This window comes from Nilaparvata lugens, chromosome 1 (assembly GCF_014356525.2).
Source record: "Nilaparvata lugens isolate BPH chromosome 1, ASM1435652v1, whole genome shotgun sequence".
NCBI classification, from domain to species: domain Eukaryota; kingdom Metazoa; phylum Arthropoda; class Insecta; order Hemiptera; family Delphacidae; genus Nilaparvata; species Nilaparvata lugens.
Window position 1 is genome coordinate 19,040,832 of NC_052504.1, and position 21,726 is coordinate 19,062,557.

At 35.0% G+C, this 21,726-nt stretch overlaps 1 protein-coding gene across 2 annotated transcripts in view; it reads left to right on the forward strand.

Moving 5' to 3' along the window:
• Positions 1-4,534: 4,534 nt before the first annotated feature.
• Positions 4,535-21,726, forward strand: part of LOC111050259 (ly6/PLAUR domain-containing protein 6B) — a 70,404-nt gene continuing 53,212 nt past the window's right edge. The window contains exon 1 of one of the 2 annotated variants that reach the window (XM_039421132.1): positions 4,535-4,654. The gene's annotated coding sequence lies outside the window, so the exon portion shown is untranslated. Of the gene's footprint in view, positions 4,803-21,726 lie in introns of both variants that reach the window. The other variant, XM_039421136.1, reaches the window with a different exon arrangement.

Genomic DNA, 21,726 nt, shown 5'->3' on the forward strand with positions numbered 1-21,726 from the left:
CAAATTTCAAGTCATTCCGTTGATTGGGAGACGAGATATCGTGTACACAGAACCTTGAAACGTATAGAAATATAGAAATTCGGGTACGGTACCTTAATTTTTTTCGGAAAGCAATACTTTCCTTACCTATGGTAATAGGGCAAGGAAAGTAATAAATTAAACCGTGAACATCGTTGTTAATAAACTCTTAATTAAATAGCATACAGTAGTGGCGTGAAAATGTTTTCCGGCAGTGCAGCTGATCGAATTTCACATTCTTTGTGAGTGGGACATCAACAAGCTGGTTTTGGTGAACACCACCTTTGACCTTTGAAGGTAGCAATTGGTTTGGCGGTGGATGTGTAAATGTGATATATTGCGCGCGTCTTCCTTTCATGTGGTATTCATCACTTGAGTCTTTCACAATGCTTTTCATCGTTTAGAACAATTGAGACCAGTGGCGGGAAAGGCAATATCGAGCACTCGGTTCTCGTGGTCAGGGTCAGATACTCTCTCGATTGTTGCCGAGCCATTCAAAAAGTGTAGAAAAGAGCAGCGGTGGTTGAGGGTTCACCGATGATGACTATGAAAGGCTCTCAACAATGACGAACGGTTTGAACACAGCTTTCCAGTAATTGTATGTTCCAAGAAGCACCACGAAACTCTTCTCTTACATTGCTAATTAAAAGGAAGTACTTTCCATTATCCTGCTCCAACTGAAGAAGTTCTGTGCCCATCAAACTTTCGCAAACTTTTAAAGCAGCATCCACGTCAATTTATTCTATTCAGCTACGCTGTCATTGGTGTAGACCGCCGTGAGGAAGAGTGCTTCTACTGCTACTAATGCTGCTGCTGATGCTACTACTCCACTTCACACTAATTCCGGTGATTGAGCGCACTCTGCTGTGTTGTACATTGTTTCAATTGTTACTGCGACCACGCCTTGTAACCCGCGAATATATCTGGCGCGGGAAGCAAAACGGAAATTAACTAAAATGAGACTGTGGGGCCTATTACACGTTCAAATATTCTATAAAAATCATTGACGAACTTTCAGATTTGATTTCCTATCAGACCAGTATGGGGCCCATAGAAATGTCAATGTTCTTGAATCAAGAATCTTATTCAAATATCAAAGATATTTTATGAAATATTTTTGTATGTAGTGGGTCATAGTGTAATATGGGTCCAATCAAATTTATGATTGAAGTTTTTCTATGGAATAATTGAACGTATAATAACGTAAAATGGGTTTCTAACATATAGGATTCAACATCATGAATCAATCAATCACAATTTAAACAATTGAGGGTCCTGCCAAACCCGAAGGTTTTTCGGTGAGTGCCCAGTTACAGAAAAACAAGTTAAAAAGTTGAATAAACTTGAAAAGAATAAATATAACACTTCAAAGATTTCAAGTATAAGATGAAAGAAGACAAAAACAAAGTATAGAAACGAAATAAGAAATGAAGATCAAATTTTGCTAGAGAATTAATAAAAACGAAAATTTATCAGAAAGGAAGAAAATAAAAAAGGAATTTATCATGATTTTCTGGAGAAAAGTGTGATATGAATTAAAAATGTTTTATTGAACACTGTTATCAGAAATTTTGTAGAACTGTTACACAATGAAATAATTGAAGGAACAAGATGCAGTCTTCCTTCACATGACTGAATTCATTCACAGGATTTTGAGTCTAGTTGTTTGGTGCATCGTAACTTTATCAGTAATTAATAAATTTATCATAGAATTGAATCTTCAAGATGGGAGGATTGATTTGTGAATCAATAGCGAATCGCCACTTCATCACAAAGGTGGGAAATCATAAAAAGCTCCCCAATATAACTTTGATACAGTCACTATGCTTTGTACCCGATATGGAAATGGTAAGAGACTACTCCTTGAAAACTATGCATAAAGCTTTTTCTTTTCTGTTTTTCATTTCATTTTGATACAAACATCTGATAGCTCTAATCATATTTGAATGTATCATATCAGTTAGATATATTTTTAATTTAATAAATCTTTTAATTGATTGGAATTTCATATGGAATAAGAGCTTAAAAATAAGGAAGTCGGAATTTCACTCCCAATTGAGAATTTTGATGACTGTAGAATACGAGAACACGAGAACAACAATATATGATGTGGCTTCAACATGTTTGTAAGGTAAGCAATAAGCTATGGAATAATCATTTTCCAGCACCAGTTGGAGATTTCCGACGAATGAGATTGAAACACCACGCAATCTGGTGACTTTTTAGTTCTTATTGTGTAGATGTCATATTTTACCCAGAGTCGGAAAAGAAAGGATGTTTTTTCTATAACTTCCAGACTGTATCGGAAAAGGAATTACTGTTACATTGGTACTGCATTATGCATTTCATTGGTAAGCCTACTGGTCTCCTAAAACGATTGACATTATAACTTCAGAATACTCATGAAGCGGTTCATGAAAAATGAATATTTCCAGGATCAATTGAGCAATGAGATTATTATCATGGGCTCTTCAACAATGATAATATGATTTTTCCATTGAAGACTCTCTGACTTTGACGTTCCCATAAAAAACTCAACATGAACTCTATAGAGTTTAATAGAATAAGCACAACATTCTCTAAAAAATGTCACTTTACACACTGTTCTAAATATTCAAATGTTAGACTATTTTCAAATCTGAAAACTAAGTTACTTTTTGCAAATTAATTGGTAGTAAATGAATGCTTAGTGACCTGGCCTTTGCGGTCTGATGTCGGACTTTTCAGGTCCCACCTGTTCAATAAGAGGTACTTTGACATTACCTAACAAAAGGTTTCAGGCAGCCGGGACCGACATTTTAACGTGTCTATCCATAACACAAAAGTGACCCAAAATATATCTTGGCAGGCTAAGGGTTCAAACCCGGGGCTTTTATTAGTAGTTCCTATTGGATAACCGATTCCATGCAAGCTAAAACAATTCGGCCCAATACTAGAAGATTAATGGATAATAAAAACGCCACAATACATACTAGAATGAATTAAGATAAATTGTCATTGAAGGCAGTCATTATCCCAATAATATGGTAATGATAATTATTAGGTAGACAGTTGATACCCTGTGTACAGGGCTGAAGATAGAAAACTTTGCATGATATCAGTTTATTTTATCATAGTACCGTATTGTATTCGTGCTTCAAGAGTTCAGGGAAAAATGAGCCTTGGTTTACTCACTCCAAGACTCGATAACGTCGAATTAATTGTACACAATTATTGAAAGTGATTTCTATCGTGAATGTCGAACAATTTCTAATAAAATGCTGATCATTCATCGAGCATTCATCATTCTTAATCATTCAAGCATTCAAGCTGATCATTCATCATTCATCGATTTATTCTCATAATACGTTGCATGATTAAATCAATATATTATCATCCATTCATGAATCATTCAGTAGCTAAAATTAATAAAATAGAAATTAATTGGCTGCACACCTCTGCAGATGAATTGAATCTCCTCATTCACAGGTCAGGTTAGAAAAATCTCCCCAGTTTCAAAAGTTAGTTTCTAAAAATAAGAAATATTGAACAACTTACCTTACTGATGAACCTCTCGTACAATGTAATTCTACATTGTTCCATTCGAAAATTAAATCTTTGAGGACTTCCACATTGCACATTGATGAGGAGATAGACTCTTCCGAGATTCCTCCACTTCTATATTTATCACCTTGCGTTGTCTATCACTTCAAGGCTGAAGTGTACTAACAGTCCTCCGGAAAATCTGCAAAAAAATGAGAGAGAAAATTGCAGGAAGGCCATTCCAAAAGCAATAACTGCGAAGAATTCTCGTGAAAGGTTATGTTAATTTAATGTTATTCTATTAGATGTAATTTTCAGTGATATATTATAAAACAAAGTCGCATGCATCAAGCTGAATGGTACTGGTTGAAATGTTTTTTTTTGAACTATTTGTTTTCAAACACGTATCATGATTGGTGAAGTTTTATTGCCAGGCCCTGAATTTATAACTGTATCCTCCAAAAAAGTTTCGTTTGAATCTGTCACATTAACTCTAATAACTCCAACATTTCTCTAATATTCCAATGCATTCTAAACTTCAGTTCTCTATTCTATTCTAGGATAGAATTTAGTTATGAATAAATTGTGAATATCCTAAAATTAGTTGATAGCGAGTTTTTCAGCCCGGGTGGCTTACTAGTTGCACATTAAAAAAAATTTTTAGAAACTTCACACGTAGTCCACGGAGAACTTCGTCCTATTCAAATCCTCTTACACAACCTTGATTTCATTCAGTTGTGAAAACGTTACTACATGGAAATCGAATACTGCTAGGCAGAATATTCACAAATGAAACGGATCTAACTGGTAATATTTTTCGGCAAGACAGTACAGTATTTATTAGCGAGCACCGGTTATAAGCAGGATATGAACCATGCTTCTCTAGGAAAACCGATAAAGCTTTTGCGCTGACTTTGGTGCTGTTCGGCTGAGTTCGTGTTGGTTCGGCCCTTGGTGGTTGGGTGGGGGGTGGCAGGTAGCGAAGGGTGGAAACGCTGGAATTCCGCTGAGGCCGCCGGGACAGAAGCAGCGCATTGCCGAATGTACTCTGGTGCCGTTAGGACATGCGTGCATACCACAAGTCGCAGTTCATCTGCTCTCTACAACCGAACTCGTGAGTGAAATTCATCAAATCATTACAAAAATGCATGACGTCTTGCTTGAACAATTTTCCAACGGTTTGTCGTGTCTATATATTTTTTTCACCAACTGCCAACTACAGGAAAAGTTTTCCAATCTCAATAACTACAACGGTGAATTATGTTAGTTCTATAAGTTATTTTATTATAATATTATATTCACATATCGTTACCTACCAGTGCATCAAATTTTTAAAATTTTCAGGGGATGCTTGTTTTATTACGTTTTTCAGTAATGTAATTTCATACCAGACCTGAATGAATCTATTTTATAAGGGTCTGTACCCTTATAAATTGGTTTACTAAGTTATTTGTAGAAATAAAATTTTTTAAATCTTTAGGATGATTTTCTACAATTTCACCAGTTGATTTCCAATTCCATCTGTTGATTCAATTCATCATTGTGCATTTTTGAAAAGTCGATTATCCACTTATCATATTTATTTATTTATCATTTACAATCAACTTAAGGACAAAGAAACAGACTACAGTCCAAAACTTCTTTTCATCCCAATTCCATAAAATAAATTGTCCAAATAAAGGTTATGTGCGACTTTCCAATTCTTCACTAATTTCAATTCTAATATGAATCTAGAAACCGCAAAAAATTCCCAATGAGGAATTGAACATTTCGTTTTCAAATACTAAATATAGAATGTTTTTGAGCTAGAGATGGTAATTAAAAAAGTGATTTCAATATATTGGCGTCTAAAAAAATCGTGTGGAATCTGGTATCCTATCTGGATTAATAATTGATGGAACATTATGTTCAGTAACTGAAATTGTAGGATACTCCAAATGTATTCATGATGGTGGAGCTATAAAACATAACTATCATGAATGTATGGAAAGGTGGAACTATAAAATATTGAATTTATGGAATCAATATCATCACCATTAACTCAAAGTATTCGAATGGAGTTATTTCTCCTAGAAATATTATGTATGTTTTTTTTTTTATAAATTATGGTCGATAAGAAAGAAATTGGTTCCGGAGTACGATAAAGTTTTTTAGACTAGGATTTGAATACATCTAGTGATTCCCAAAATGTACGTACTCATTATTGATATTTTAGATCTTACATAATACTTCATTGTCTTACAAAACCAACTTGAGAAAGAGAAAGTATGATAAGATTAACAATTGGTTTCATTTGAATGTACCAAGACAATTTTCATGAATATTTTGGCTCAACTAGGTCATTCTGAATTATTAGTTTGGTCTGAATTATTTAGATTAAATTACCATGTCGTTCATTTACATTAGCTTCGGGTCCTTATTTATCAAGAGCCCATTAAGAGCATCCCATTAAGGCTCTCCTATCCCTTTGTTTTGGAGTTATTACTTTTCACAATTGCTTCTTTTATTTTTGGAGAAATTGTGGCTTTCAAGTATTGCAATTCATCATTACATAAATAATCATTGATGCTGAATTCATTAGTAAATTAATTACGATTTCTTGACTGAATTGTTTTTGATAAAATCATTTCCTGAACCAGGAACTCTCTTAGTAGTTCGAGATACCACTAACACTTCCTATGTTACTTCCAAACCTCCTGTATTTCACTGAGATGTATTGACTTTCTTGAGAATTATATCTAAATTTATCTAACATCAACTCAAAAAAATTTATAATCATTTCTCTATCAACATAACAATGAATTTATCATCAAGCAATAAGCATAAACATAAATTCTCTTCTACTGTGAAATATTTCGATTTCCAAAATTCAATCTATTCAGTTTCCTATCTATTCTGCTATAAATTATATTTCAGCATCTGATTGTAGAGCTTCCTAATTAGTGAGCTTCTCAGATTCAGCCCACAACGCGCGTTGTTTTTAATATCAATAATCTACACACAAGTCACAGACCTATGTGGACATCAACATCAAATCAAATCTTATCGGTCTTTCTTCTATGAAACACTGAACTCATTAAACACTGAACTCATTAAACACTGAGATACATTTAGACTTCCTCATTGAATTTGAGATACAGTACTTTGGTAGAAGTTGCAATAAAAGTTTCTTTCACGTTATCTAGGAACTGATAGGTAATATTGTTTAAGTCTCACTTAGACCTAGTGATTACATCCAAAGTAGATACTCCGATTATTTGAAGTAAGATTATTTCAAATATTGGGCAATGATGTCTGTCTTACAATAATTTGTGGATAATATTACTGTTATAAACTGAACGTGATAATGTATGGAATGATTATTTGATTCATAGCTCCAATACGTTAATTTCCTTTGATAGACTGGAGTAGATTCAATTGTTGAATGAAAATGATTTCCATACGAGGAAAAATACATTTTCCGTGTTCGTTCCACCGTGTGTTATGGAATAGTGATTCATATACGTATAAAACATCGTATTGATTCATCTGTGCGAGTAATTGGTGAGTTTAACAGTAAGAAGAGGTTTATAACGAATGACGATTTTTTACTTTCTTGATAATTGGAACCAGAGGTATCAGATGTATTGCAGTCATTTTCACTACAGATAGCATCTTTATGCTTCATTGTGGAAAATCCCACGAAACTAGTAGACTAAAAAGTAGTAGGCTAAGAATTGGTGGACCAAGAAGTAGAAGCCTAGCAAATAGTAGCCTAAATATAATAAGAGTATGTGAAGAATACTAAATTCGATAATGTATTACCTGGATGAAAATGGAAGATGATTAGGATGATGAAGGGGCTTTATACACAACAATTCCCTATAGCAGAAATGACACTTGATCTTATAGCAGCATTGGACATTAAGAATCAAGTGACGACAATAGAAGAGACAGTCGAGTACGAACTGCGTGGAACACAATCTACGAAAGTACATGCATCAAGGGTACGCGGCTGGATACCTAATACCTGGCGAATTCCTGTGTTGGTTTGTGAACATTCCATTAAGAATGCGCCTTGCCCTGCCCCTTGCCATGTAATTCACTCGAGCTGATATTGGTGAGTTGTAGCAGCAGGAGCAGTGGAGGGGGTAGGTAGTGTGGTAGTGGTGGAGATGGCAGCACTCATGCAACTATTTCAGGTGCTTGCCACACCAAGATGGATGAGGGTGATGAAGAGCAAAGCAGCAGACGCTTTCCACAAGACAACAACTAGGAGTTGAATACTCAGCACGTTAGCGTAGAATGCTGTTTACTGTTCAAAGTAACTTTGTATTCAGGCGCCTCTCTCCTGTTGAAGCCTCTATCTTATCCGGCCTGTTTACTTAGTAGCGCATGGCCATGCATATTTATGTGCTCTGCCACGTATTCAATCCGAAAAATTACATTAGAACGGATCTAGATTGGATTTAGGCTCAGATAATCCCGTGCTTTTAAAAGTGAAATTGGGGTGAAAAATTTGGCTTTAGAGCCTGTATGGGACTTTTGTATTTACAATGGAAATTGGAGTTTAGCTCTGGTTCGAGAGACTCAAACATCGAAATTCACTGGAAAAAAGCCGACGTGTTGTATAAACCCTTTCTCTCCCACTCATCAAGTTTATTACAATACTAAAATAAACTTGATTTGAACTTGGATTGGACAGATAATGTAAACTATTAGTAGGAAAAATTTAGGTAGATAATTAACAAGTGTGCTTCAATTAAATCGAATTAACAACAAATAATCATTACTTTATCAATCAATGATAATATTGAATAGAAAAACCATGTTGGGACTATTTTTCTCAATACTGTACACACAAGCTGAGCAGTATTTATTTGAATGTTCAAAAGCGAATTCACAACTCTCATAATAGTCTAAAGTTATAATCTCTAATGAGATTCCTAATCTCATAGCAAAGTTGTAATCAGATAATGCAAATCAAGGAACGATCATACAGTCTGACTTCAATTATTTCAGTCATTGAATCTTATAATCAGGTCAAACTGTATATCACGAGATGAACTAGGATAAAATAAATTTCTACGATTTGTATGCTGACATAAAACACAAAATATATTCCCACAAAAAAGATGTGCATAAGATATTCGATAAATCTATAATTCACTTAAATAATCTATTTCTAAAATCTGAATAATTATCACAGGCTTTGCTAATATTCACAATAGTGAGTTTCAAATTCATAAATATATTATATTTAATACTGGTACTTAGACTTCCAATCAATACAAAATTCTGCCAATAAAAACCTGTTCGGTCTATAAGTTTGATATGATATACTTTGTTCAATTAACAAATTATAATTAATAAATTAATATTCAAACATGAGATCTCAGGGATTTAATGAATTCGGGCTGTGCATGGAAGTAAGCTTCCTACATATATCAAATAAATTTATAAAATGTTCTTATGAACTATGTGATATTGTTCAACACGTGGTGACTTTTTATTTTAATTCAAATTAATTGGAATAGCGCTTTTTTATTAATTAATTACCCCCACTGGACGTAGAAAAAACGAGCTCGTTTGGTTTGACTTATCACTCACTGAACGGAAGTTCTAGATGTTCTCGTGGATTGAATTAATTATTTCCAATAATTAATTGGTAGGCTCCTTTTCGTCACTGCTGGGCTAACGCGTGATCCAGATTTTTATAAGTTTCTTTCGAATTAAAGCTATTTTTATGGGATCTTTACAATTACGAACTCCTTGACAGCACTGAGTTCACAAATAATTAACATTCAACACAATACATTACATTTAAAAAAGGGTTTGGCTTAATAGTTCATTAAAAATTTTTAAAAGGAATAAGAAAAACCCTAAACTCCATGTGCATCCTCTCCGGTCAGGATCTTAAGCCAGAAGAAGGAGGTTTTCAGAAAAATTTGCCTCTTCCTAGAATAATTCTGTAAGCTACTCTCTGATTGGCCTTCAATTTAATAGACTCAATACAATTGGTTGCCTTGGGAATCAGGGCTTCCTCGGCTTTATAATAGAAAAAATTAAATAAAAGAAGTTTTTATACAAATATATGGAGTGTTTATCTTAAATTGAATTCATAAATAAATCGTAACATACGATTTTAATAGATAATACATTTAGTTTTTATATGAGTTTTGTATACTCTTGATTTATCATGCTTTTTTGGATTATAATAAATATTTATACAGAAATAATAGTTGTCTACACATCGACTTCCTTTAGTATACATAATATATCCTTTATGAGTGAATTTTATATGATTCAACCGGTCATATGGGTTGATCGAATAATCAGCTGATTCGCTCAGTATTGATTCTATAATTATCGATTTATCCAAGATCGACTAATTCTTTTCAAAATGTAAACAAGTAACTCTAACCTCAATGTTCATGCATTTTATTTTTTTTTTATAATCCGCCAATAATAAGTATGCCGCTTTATAATTTTTTGATCTTACCAATGGGTTCTCATAATTATTAAATCACAATAATATATGTTTTCTTATCGTTGTTGATAATGCTATTACTCCTAATCGCTAATAATACTTGATTTGAGTTGATTTACTCTTTGGGTAGGTCTAACCTTCTTTCCAATTTTATAGTTCTATTACATTTCATTGGCTCATTTAAAAATATTTGGTGGTTTTAAATTACCACGTGACACAAAACGCCCTCTGATTTCTGATTTAAAACGACAATTCGAGAATATATTATAAATTTTATGATCCAGTTGGTTTTGGATCAGAAATCATACATGTTACAAAGTCTGTTAATAATCTACTGAGAATCCTACCTCCTAACAATTCAACAACATATACAACAATAAATAAATTCAATTCAAATACATACGCCTTACATCGGCCAATCTCCTTCTACACACAATACACAATATAACTATCTCCTCCTCCATACATAATATAAATCTTTTTTCTAATCCACGCTCCGCCCTCAGGTCAGAAGCACATTTGAACGTTGGTGCAAAATCATTGCCAACCTAACAAACTGGTAATTCTCCGACTTGCAGAGTATAATATATTTTTTTTTCCCTCAACATAGAACAGTGACTTGTACATTTTCATTTCATTCTCTTGCAGAATTTGGGCTTTGCTTTCATATAATGGATATTTTTAAGGATAATCTTTGGTAGGTTTTATCAACAAGAACTTCTTATTCATCTAATACATTGAGACTTGGGATTAATGCTTTTGGTGGTACTATGCGGTTTGATCATTTGGCGGATAATTTTAGTGATTTTCTTAATTAGTTTATACATAAATAATAATAATATGATATTTTTATAACATCTCTACATACAATTCACATTTATATGACACTTGAATTTTTCTTGGGGGTGTCAACTTAGATGATTTAATAGGCATTGACTACTCTGGTTTTCGTAGTGGACAGCTGGTTTCTATTGGTTTCGGTTCATCACTTGTCGCCATTTTGATGTCTCTTCTGGCTAAACAACGGTAAGTTGGCTTTTAACATTAGAAGTTATTTATTCTCTTGTTTCACTAATAAGAAAGGTGTTAAAGATGGTTTCTAAATTTTTTATTTCTTTATTTTCAGGTGTTGTTATTCGAAGTGGATACTCGTCTGCTAATTAAGTTTATTGTTGGCGTTCGTCTGGTATGTATATCTTGTCAGGTAGGCCAATGACGTTTAATCAAAATATTATTGTTTATATCCTTATCGCTTAGTGTGTCTCGATAATACGGTTTGAGATTAGAAATATTTTCCCACCAAGTTAAATTTGGTTTGCTGCTGTCCGGTTGTTATTTATAGATGAGGCTGTCCTGATGATGATTTATCCTTCATAATATAAAACCTCGGTATCTTGTATACCTTTTCAAACAATTCTTAGCTTCCTTAATGGTAATATATTTCAATCCATTCTTTTTCCATCATCTTGTAGTCTTAATGCATTTTTCCTCTATTTCATTTAATATTCTCGGTTTCAGTTCGTTATAACTTAGTAGGCTCACAACAATAACTATTTTTATAATATTACCTTTCCCATCATCAATAATAGATTCTTCTAATAACAACAACATAATATTTCTATCATACCTATAACGCAGTCCTTTATCCATATCACAGCCATAACAAATAGTATACAATATATCAGAACATTTATCATTTCTTTAAACAATAATCTCTCAACATGTAATAGTCAGGTACTTTCACTCTCTTATTATAATTTCTTATTTCTTTTACTCTTCTTAAACACTGTTATCCTTCATCAAACTCAATACGTAGTCCACTTTATTATTATCATCCATGCATGTTTCAATCGTAGTTTTCCTTTCAGTTCCGTTTTATATCCCTGTATGAATCCATATTAGTCCTTCCAGTAGCTCCAGTTTCATTCCATTTATTATGTCCATTTTGCCGGTCACATCGCTGCTCTTCTGCTTTAAAGCGAATGTGCCGCGGATGCATGCCGTCGATCTCCGTCCTCCATCCTGGTTTCGGTCCGGTGTCCTCCTCGGGCGTTTGAAACGTGCATGCGGCCGGTATGCGCGCGCGCGGTTCGTCTTTCTTTTTCTTCCTCCTGACTTTCCGCCTCCGGCCTTGCGGTGCATGCCTCTTTTCTCCTGTAGTCGGTCATGGAGTCGGTCGTCCGGTGTCTGCCTCGGGCGTTTCCGTCTCCGGCCTTACGGTGTATCTTCTGTATCCCGAATGTTGTCCTCCCGTACTCCCTGGTGTCATCCTTTGTTCTTCCATCATGGGTTCTCGGGGTGCATAGTCCGTGCGCGGATGCCTGGTGGTGGTCTCTTGATGCGCGGGTGTGGCATTCAAAACGGTTTGATCGCATGTGGGCTCCATATTACATAATTCCTCTACTGTAACCTGGTGTTCCTCGGTGGCGGTTGCTCTTCCTGCGGTGATGGTTCTTCGTGGGGAATAGTATGCTAATAGAGGCTGATGCTTGCGGGGCGTTTTAAGTGCATGGCGGGCGGTGGTTTTGTGTGGTAGGCTGTCTTGTATGGCTCCTGTGTGTCTGGTGGTGGGTCATTTGCATGTTGATTTTGTGTTGTCCTTGTTGTATGTGCTACTGTGTAAGATGTGTTACTCTATTATTATTTTGTTTATTTTCGTCCTGTTTTGTGAAGGTTATTTTCTGTTATTATTTCTATTCAAGTGATCTCTGTTATCATAATATGCTCTTTGTGATGCTGTTTACTGTTTCGGTATTGAACTATATTTCTGTTTTGATTATCAAATGATTGAACTCTGTTATTATTTTCAGTATACTTTGCTCTTTGCGCATTTGCTCTAGCATTTGCTATATGATTTTCATTATTACTATTTTGTTTGAAATTACTATTTTGCTGATTAAAATTTCTTTTCTTGCTTGATTATTTTAGTGATTGGCTCAGAAGTAGCTGATTGGATAGAATGTAAATGTTCTATCAGTTCTTCACAACTGGAAACGAAGATACTGCCAGTGTCATACGAACATTGAAGGAAGCTTTTTTTATAAGATGTGGACCAGTGATGAATCAGCTAGAGATTCGTCTAACTGATAGTTTCTGCTCATCATATCTGTTATAAAATCAGTGTAGGATTGTCTATTTCTACTATCGTAAGTGCATAAAATAATTTCTGACAATGCGTCCATCTGTTTACATTTACTCCAATACTGTTGCAGGAACTGGGAGATGAAGTCCTCCAGGCTGTTGATATCTCGCATCCGGCTCTGGAAAAACATCAGCGGCTCGCCGAGTAATAAACTGGACAATTGGAAACGCCACATTAACCAAGAGGTGGGTGTCAGTTCTTGAACGGCTCTTATTTGGTCCACAATGTTTGGGTTGCATGTGACGGTAGGAATTATCAAATTTTCCAAGACTTTTGGAAAGGTTGAGTGCTATTTACTGTTCATTGGTATATAATGTATTCTGCTGGCTGGATATTTTCCATGGATGTCGCTAGTCTGGAGACTCGTTTCTTCACTTGCGGTCCATTTATCATCTATAGTTTTTATGTTCTCATTCACTTCGTCATATAATTTGGTTATCTTTAGTTGTTGTCCGACTACGGCATTCTCTAATACATCACATCTCTCACCTGATTTCGCCCCCTCCCCCGTTAAGTTCGCTATACATGTCTGCATGTCACTTTGCTCTTTATAAATATTATTTCCATCTATCGACATTTTCACCCATCTTCGATTCTATCTCGCGCTTATTTTCTAATACCTTTCCATTGTAGCTTCTATGATAGTGGTACCTCTTTCTTCACCAATAACGTCTACCCGTTTCTCAATTTCTTTAGGCACTTCATCCATAGCTTTGACATCCTGTCTGACCGTTTTGATCTCTTCTTGTAGGACCTTGGTATTTTCCTCCAATTTATCCTGGATTGCTTTGATAGTGTTGTTGTTTTCTTGGGTTATTTTCCGCTTCTTCTTCATCTTCTCCTGCTAAGAGTTGGCTGAGCATGAGTTGTAATTCGTTTGGTAATCATTTGTCATAAAGATTGTAACATAACCGACTGAAGAGTCTAATGTTGTATTGCGTTTTTCCAGGTTGGTGGCGGCTGGCGGTTGACTGGTCACGTCGGATGGCGACTGGGTGGCGGCACTCTCCGTTCCCTCGGCGATGCTTGGAGCGATCTGCGAAGATGCCGTACCGGGTTGGACGACCTCACTCCCCCATCTCCCTCAGCCGACTCTCATCGGAATTAATCGCATCGACGACGTTATCAATCTTCGTAGAAGACAATTGGCCAAGTTTTGCGGTCGAAATGATGGAGCATATGCTGCCTCCCTCTCTCTCTCGTGGGGTCTCCGCGACATTGTCCTGTGTTGTTGATTGGCCGGTGTCGTAGCTACATAGTTTTGGGGGTGGTCGCTGAAGTAGGATTTGCGAGTTAGCTGGCGACTGGTTCATGGTGACGTTATTATGGAATACTTCGAGTAAATAGCCAAGTGTGTTGCCAAGTCTCAGGAATATTAAAATGATTCAGTGATAGTGCCTATTCTGGATAAAATTGTGTGGTGTTAAAAATTTCAAGTGTCATGTACATATATTACTAACAGACATCAATAGACAGGTATGGCTTACAATTACACTAATATAGTTCTTAAAATTTTAGGTAGGGTCTTATCTTCCTTACTAATAGCTATGCGATTATATTTCAATAATCTATACCTCTGGTCAGCATACAATATCTAGATTCAACAAATCAAAATTTTTACTATAGATTTTTATGGAAATTTCCATCCAATCTTTTCTCTATTATGAGAATTATGTTATCAAACTCGTGTGATACAGTTTGTCTGTATTTATGCAGCTTGAAAAATTTTAATTTGTAGAGCAACTCAATTATTTTAGCCAGAAACTTACAATAGATCATCAGATATATCTTGTCGAATCGACTTCAGATTATACTTCTTGCAGTTTTCAGTTTTATCAATAATTTCATTAATCATTGATAGTGAGATTGAGTAGGTAAGCTTTTCATCATGCTCCACTGGTTGGGTGCCATATTATGTGAAATGGTGCTTCCTGAGGGGTTATCTCCTATGATAGAGTCCCACGTTGTGAAGCCATATTATGTGAAGTTGTTAATTGTAAATCCTTCACAGATGATACGATGTTTCTGATATTTATAAGAGCAGTCTCTAAATTCCCTCTTTTGCGAATAAATTCACAAAAAATTAAGGCCGTCCGGCTCGCAAAATTACTGGGTTCAAACCTCAGCTCTAGCTCAGTGGTAGAAACATGAATTTTATAAATACAAATAATCACCATAAGGTTCAGTGACCGGTGATTGGTAATTCTTACCGCTGCTTCTATGAAGTTCTTGAAGAATACCAATACGGAAAATAAAAGAATATTTGATGACTGATTATCAGTAACCATGCATCACTAGAGAATAATAAGGACCAACTATAGTTGTTTCTAGTTGATTCTTAAAACGCTCGTCGTGAATACAAGTATTCACCAATATACCCTTCCAAAATTCCTTAGAACTTACAACGCCAGTTCTGGAAGCTCTCTGGATCCTTATATGATATAACTGGAACCTTATTAATATAATTTCTTAATATACTTGTTCTGGTATATGAGATGAATATCATCAAGGATGATAAATATTGAGTGCTCTGAATAAGATTAATATCACTTGATTCAATAATTGTAAGTGCTGCAAAATATTTGTTGATATTAAAACAGCTCAAACTATATATCACGAGATGAACTAGGATAAAATAAATTTCTACGATTTGTATGCTGACATAAAACACAAAATATATTCCCACAAAAAAGATGTGCATAAAATATTCGATAAATCTATAATTCACTTAAATAATCTATTCCTAAAATCTGAATAATTATCACAGGCTTTGCTAATATTCACAATAGTGAGTTTCAAATTCATAAATATTTATATTTAATACTGGTACTTAGACTTCCAATCAATACAAAATTCTGCAAATAAAAACCTGTTCGGTCTATAAGTTTGATATACTATACTTGGTTCAATTAACAAATTTATAATTAATAAATTAATATTCAACATGAGATCTCAGGGATTTAATGAATTCGGGCTGTGCATGGAAGTAAGCTTCCTACATATATCAAATAAATTTATAAAATGTTCTTATGACTATGTGATATTGTTCAACACGTGGTGACTTTTTATTTTAATTCAAATTAATTGGAATAGCGCTTTTTTTTTTAATAATTACCCCCACTGGACGTAGAAAAAACGAGCTCGTTTGGTTTGACTTATCACTCACTGAACTGAAGTTCTAGATGTTCTCGTGGATTGAATTAATTATTTCCAATAATTAATTGGTAGGCTCCTTTTCGTCACTGCTGGGCTAACGCGTGATCCAGATTTTTATAAGTTTCTTTCGAATTAAAGCTATTTTTATGGGAATCTTTACAATTACGAACTCCTTGACAGCACTGAGTTCACAAATAATTAACATTCAACACAAATACATTACATTTAAAAAAGGTTTGGCTTAATAGTTCATTAAAAATTTTTAAAAGGAATAAGAAAAACCCTAAACTCCATGTGCATCCTCTCCGGTCAGGATCTTAAGCCAGAAGAAGGAGGTTTTCAGAAAAATTTGCCTCTTCCTAGAATAATTCTGTAAGCTACTCTCTGATTGGCCTTCAATTAATAGACTCAATACAATTGGTTGCCTTGGGAATCAGGGCTTCCTCGGCTTTATAATAGAAAAAATTAAATAAAAGAAGTTTTTATACAAATATATGGAGTGTTTATCTTAAATTGAATTCATAAATAAATCGTAACATACGATTTTAATAGATAATACATTTAGTTTTTATATGAGTTTTGTATACTCTTGATTTATCATGCTTTTTTGGATTATAATAAATATTTATACAGAAATAATAGTTGTTTGTAAGTCTACACATCGACTTCCTTTAGTATACATAATATATCCTTTATGAGTGAATAATAATATTGAATAGAAAAACCATGTTGGGACTATTTTTCTCAATACTGTACACACAAGCTGAGCAGTATTTATTTGAATGTTCAAAAGCGAATTCACAACTCTCACAATAGTCTAAATTTGTAATATCTAATGAGATTACAAACTCTCATAGCAAAGTTGTAATCTGATAATGCAAATCAAGGAACGTTTAGACTGCCTGACTTCAATTATTTCAGTCATTGAACCTTATAATCAGGTCCAGATAGCATTAAGGTGACCCTAGAGCTCTAATGTGCTGTATTCGTTAGAAAATATGAGGGGTAAGGATTGTGTTTCGTATGTAATCTCTATGAGAACTTGAATGTTCTGGTGAAAACTGAATATAGTGACATTTAAACGTTGTTGGTTGAAGAAAGAATATGAGTTTTGCGAACAATGTGGATGAAGTAAGAAAGGAGCTATATCGAATTAATACAGCTTTTAAGCTTTTCTTGGAGAGTTAGTTCTCACATGATCGTTAAGTTCTATCAAGACTCATTCATGGTGAAAGCCATGCATGAACTTAAATGTAAACTACACAGATACTGAATCAGACGTAGAATCATGATTAATATGGATTTTGGGATATCAGCAGAACATAATTATGTTCATTACGAATTTTGGACCAACACGGAGTACATAGGTGTCAAGTGTCAAAATTTGGAATTAGGTCTATTTTGCATGCGTCAGTACGAAGCTTCAAGGAACACGCTTATTTGTTTAAGATAAATATTTGTATTCAGAACCAAAGGGACTGAATCACGCTGCTTCTGCATTTCAAAAAAGAAGGAACAAACAATCCATATCTAGTCTCATGGCGCACAACACACTGTGATGCTGCAGCATCAAAGAAAAGATATTCACGGATTCGTGGCAGATCCACGCTCTGCACCTGATGGATTCCCATCACTCTTTGAAGTGGCGAAACGACGGATTTGGTTGGTGTGAGACAGAATGGGTGGAGAAGAACCAAGTGGAAGAAGAGGAAGAGGGGGTACAGAAGAAGAAATGGTGAAAGGATAAGGAAAATCATAATAAAAGAATGGGAATGGAAAGAAGAAAAATTAGAAGAAGAAAAAGGAAGAAGAAGAAGAAGAAAAGAAGAAGAAGAAGAAGAAAGAAGAAGAAGAAGAAGAAGAAGAAGAAGAAGAAGAAGAAGAAGAAGAAGAAGAAGAAGAATAAGAAGAAGAAGAAGGAGAAGGAAGACAACAAAAAGAGGAAGATGAAAGAGAACAAAAAGAGAAGAAGAAGGTGGATGTTGAAGGGGCACAGAATGAGGAGGAGGAGGAGCATGAGGAGCATGAGGAGGAGAAGGAGGAGGATGAGGATGAGGAGTAGGAGGAGTAGGAGGAGTAGGAGGAGAAGGAGGATGAGGAGGAGGATGAGGATGAGGATGAGAAGAAGCAGCAGGCATTCAGGACAGAGATGAATAGGAAAAAGTGAGATGAGATGGGATTGATCTTGAGGGTTAAGAAAATGTGAGTGACATGAATAAATGGAGAAGCAGCTTTGAATGGTTCTCACGAGTGCAGGTTGGCCCTTGGCCCGGGCCCGGCGCACATACGTGTGCATTCCTAGAGGGAACCTAGCACTACATTTTTTAAGTTCGGAGCCTTCTTAAAACTTCTCCACCACCGGCTTGAAAACTTCATCTGACATATGAGTTCATATTCAATTTCCTCCACATGTCAAAAGGAATTCAAAACATCTCCCTATGATGGAGGTCTGGAGACGTATTGAAAATTTCTATTAAAAATTCTAGTCACGGAGTGCAAACTTCAAATGGAAATGAGGTATTCCATTAACTTTAAATAATGCGATAGCAAATTTTGATTCGGTTCTTCGATAATCCAGACTAATAATATTGTTGCATTAATCTCTATGAACTCTTTTAGATCTGACGATCATCGATTAGTTATTTATCTACTGAAGAAAATGGTCAAATGAATCTAGACTTTTTCGTGGTAATAGTACGATTGAAAATGAGATCGGGCTGCATATTTTTGCCAAAATATGGCTCAGAAGTAGAACAAAGTAGCAGTAAACGATGGGCGCAGGCATGGGCTATCAATCAATAATGGAGTATATAAATGTGGAATGGATAAATGTTTTTTTGAAATTCCACATCTTTATTTACTGTATTCAATAAAATTTCTAAAAATATTGTTTCCATTTTGTACTTAAAAACACTCTATATTCCGTGAGAATTCATTCAAATATAATTATGTTTTATTTTATTCAATTAAATTCATTCTGTGAGGATGACTGCTTTTTGTGTTATTCTCATATTGCTTGTCGGACATACTTAATTTGGAATCACATCACTGATCAATGATAAGCTACGTTATTTTAGATCATAATTTTCCGTATTACCTGTGGAATTATTGATTACATATTGCTATTGTCAAGTGAATGTAATATACCCGAATTACATGTTCTATCTATGCTACTTGTTAAATGTCTAATGTGCTGGAAATTCGTATATTAACAATCAGTATCTAATTTATGAATGTAGTCAATAATGTTCACTCTTTTTACTCGAACAATGTTACCACAGCGGAATTATGAACTAATCATCACTACATAGTCACTTTATGTTTGGATAACAAATTAACAGCGTTTTGCAACCATCCATGTTCAATTTGTTGGAGCTGAAGCCCTGCCCAACCAAACTCCAAACATTTGTTCCACAAATGCAATATTCACTGTACTAGGCTAGAAGCCTGATTGGTTTGAAGTGACTGTTGTTGATTGATATTAATGATTGCTGAATCGCTCTTCCAACTAATCAACGCTTGCGAACTTGCCTGACTAATGAGTGCCACCCATCAAATTACAACTTGAACTGTGCAGGCTGGAAGTGCCTTTCCTCAAATGATATGATATATTCCTGATTCAAATTATAATATTCTTCCAGGATTATAGTTGATATTATAGTTCATCTTCACAGATTATGATTTTGAATTCCAAGGAATATTCTTTTCAGACATATTTCCGAAGCAAGTAGGAACTCACATTGATTCAATATTGATTCGCAGTTCTTTGGAGAATTTTCATTTTCACATCATTGCTTATTGATTGAACCAATTAACGTGATAAATTACATGAATTACTAAGGGGAAATAGGACCAACCACATCGAAAAACAATCAAGGGATAATCTATTTGGTATTCGTGAATAATCTACATTGTACTCAATCTTTATAACTCCTTGAGAATGATAAATCCTCATTTAGGATTCAATTTATCCCAAAAAGTTATGTATCATCTATTCCTTTATGGTTTATGGCAAACTACATGTAATTTGATCAATCACTTGCACTTAGTGGAGAGACAGTACACAGCACATAGCATAGTACACAGACGGAGGAAAAATCCCTTCCCTGGTGTTCGAATGTTGCAATGCACACAGACGTCTGTCTGTCTCCATTATGTCTGCTCACGTCTGCGTGCAAACGTTTGATTTGTTCTGCGCCTATCTGCACACGTATGTACGTTGCTGCAGCTTTTCCATCTCTCCTATGTATATCTATATATCTAAGTATCTTGGTATTCACAATTTCAACTTCAACCATATTTTTCGTAGTAATAGATGCGCGTTTATGGAAGGTGTTGTAAATTAAGACTATTGAATAATGATTCTCGTCAATCCGTATGAATAAGTATGGCGATTATTATGAGGAGCTTATAGGAGAAGTCGTGAAACGTTGCGTTGCTCATTCTGTTTGTGTTTGCCTCGCCTCTTATCTCAGCTCACCTGAGTAAACTGAATTCAGAATGCAAATGATGGTCAGCGGAGGCAGGGTAGCGCTGCAGTGCTAACGGAAGTTCAGACTAATTTCAAATCTGCTCTGCTCATTTGGAAGCTCTCACCCCTCGACGAGTCCTTCCTTCCTTTCTCTCCGAAACAATGGACCAGAAACAACTCACACTCGTTAGAATGCACCTGGCTGTTATTTAATCAGCCAGAATTTTGCTGAACTTGTCAGCGATTACTGCGACAGAAATTTCGCATGCCAAATCATGTTGTTACATCATTAGCTTCGTACACGCTTTCATCCCTATTAATGATTTTAAATTTCTCTCTTCATGTGAAGAAAATTCACGAGGGTTGAAGGATGAATACATATCAACCATTTCTTCTGTACCTACCATTGCTGAATGTTAAAATTTAATTCCTCTTGAAAACGTTTTCATCATGTTAAGATTGTTAGTTCTTAGAGAATGTTTAGAGAGATTTTCAGATTCATAATTTTGAGAGAGTTGTGTGGATAGAAACTTGAACATTTTCTTTGTTCTCGCTGATTCAGCTGAATCAGAAATGAATGAAGAAAATTCAGTACATTTAACATGTCGTTCATTAGTCCACTTTGATATGCGGAATAGTCACTCAATCATCCTCTCTTTTATTTCTGTCTGTCAAACTACTCACGCAAAGTAAATCAATCTTACTTAATTAAGTGAATCCTATTCCAACGGGGGCTAGGTATAGGCAACCCGCCGTACATTTTAGCTCTTTCAGCTAAAGTTCTCAGCATTCTTTTCAATTATTAAAAATTGAAGTGCTATATTTATTAAATAAGAGGGAGATCGGTATTAGCCCAATTCGATATTGATGTAGAAGAGGTAGCTCCATCTTCTGAATATATTCTGGATTTCAAATAAAGTACTTGGAAATATCCAACAGTAGACGCTG